A 2208-nucleotide genomic window follows, 5' to 3' on the forward strand; every position below is an offset into this window, starting at 1 on the left:
GCTGGCAGTAATTATGGAAGAAGAAGAGGATGAAGGAGTCCAGTAGACAAGTAAAAAAACCCTTTATTAAGAAGTTGGACTTCTCTTTTAAAAAACAAAAAAACAAAAACAAATCTCACCTGTCCTTCTAATAATCTGCTTTTCTCCTGGTCAGTAGTCTGGAAGCTCTCTGTACCAGGATCTTAAGATTCCTCAGAAAAGTTCTAAACCTTTATGCTTTTAAACAGTCTTGAACCACTCTGCACCCATCACAGAGACATTCAAATTCTACTATTATATATCACAGATCACCTTATGAAAGTACAGAGAATTACTTGGCTTTTCTTTGACCCGAAAACATTTTAAAATCTTGTAATGTCACCTAGTGTTTGAAGCTAAACAATGCAAAAGGCAGACATACACCATCTGACATTAATGCGTTGTCAGGCTGGTTGGCAGTTTTTATCCAACTTATTCAACATGCCTAAAGCAGAACAAGAGAACATTTTAAAAGAATATCTTATAAAATAATTTAGTAGTTAAAATGTTAACATTAAAAAACTTATTTTTTAGCATGCAGGAAACTAAAGGGCTGAGTGTGTATGCCCATGCCTAAACTATAACTTTGAACATATGTAGTGTTTATCATACAGTAAGACTGATGAAAGCCAGTATTTGTCATGCTGTGATGTCAGTGTGATGTCAGTGTTGTGGCCATGTGCTTCAAACAGTGTCACCAATGTCTCAGGCTTTTGTTGTTCTACCTCACTGAGCATTTTTTGTTCTAGCTGCAAGCTAACGGTGCTTTAACCTACCTATGTTTTAGTTATCTTAAAATAATTGAGGTACATCGCTAGAGGGTGCTGTTAATTTTTATACCCACAGCTTTCTTTTATTTATATATTTTATTATGGAAGAAGTTGTAACATTTACTGGGAGGTGCATGGCAGAGCAAGACATACCTGCTGTGGGCTTGTTTGCTGACCCCTCAGTGAAATTAAACGTGGTTGCTGAAGTTGTTATCGTGTGGAAAATAAAAGGAAACCCCCTTCATCCACAACCTGGTGTGCATCGTTGAGTGGGACGGAACTCACTAGCTACTATTTTACAATCCTAATCAACCTCATGATATACTGTATAATATAACTCTAGTTTCCAGCTAAATACTTACAATTAGATCATTTATTTTAAATCACATACTTTCAAATAAAACAATAAAGCATTCTGGTACTTATTTTTCTAATTACTGAGATATTCAAGCCTGGATAACTGTTGTCAGATATTCAAACTTCAATGTTAGACAGCAAACATTCAGTTGGCTGAGGTTGTCCTGCAAATTACAAATGTTGTAGGCTTACATTACCTCATATGCAATCACAGCTTTATCAAATGAAAATGGAAAAAAGAAAGAAAAAATGATGTATTTTGGATAGCAAGTCCACACGTGAAGTACAGACTGCATGGATGAATAAGTCCAAACTCTTGGCATGCGTTCTGCTTGATGCAGTGCGTGCGGGAAAACTGCTATTGGCACGTCCCTCATTTTTGAAGCGATTAAGATTGCTGTTCTAAGACAGTCGTCTCTGTTTTTGACATCTTTTACATCCTATAAATGGGGACTGCTCCATATTTTGTGCGATTATTTAAATTTGGATCTTAAAAACATTTTCCTTTGTGCGGGTTTTGATTTAGGGTTACAGGTACAGCATCATTTTGTCTTGGCTGCTCATCCGTCAGATAAAAATAAATAGCCCATTAAATGAATAGCAAAGACCCAGTGTTGTGCAGTGAGCCCAGTCAACCAAACCCTCTTTGAGAAACAGAAAACCCTAAGTTTCTTTCAACTCTAAGCCAACTGGGTTTTCAATAAACCCACATTCTGAAACAGACCCCAGGGTGTACATTTTTATATCTAAGTGTTCACTGACCTTTTCTGGCCAACACTGTGGATGTTTACTCAATGTGCTTAAAAGCAGACATGATCAGAAAACTGTACAGCTGTAAAAGAGTGATGAGAAAACCAGCAGACAGAAGTGAACGTAGTAAGACGGGAAACACAAGGAAAGACCATTTAAATGTTGCTGGTGTATTATACACAAACACACACACACACACACACACACACACACACACACACACACACACACACACACACACACACACACACACACACACACACACACACACACACACACACAATGGAGTAGCATCAAGAATAGAGTTTTGTTT

The sequence above is a fragment of the Electrophorus electricus genome, chromosome 15, assembly GCF_041902795.1.
Source record: "Electrophorus electricus isolate QZ-2024a chromosome 15, ASM4190279v1, whole genome shotgun sequence".
In the NCBI taxonomy this organism is placed as follows: Eukaryota; Metazoa; Chordata; class Actinopteri; order Gymnotiformes; family Gymnotidae; genus Electrophorus; species Electrophorus electricus.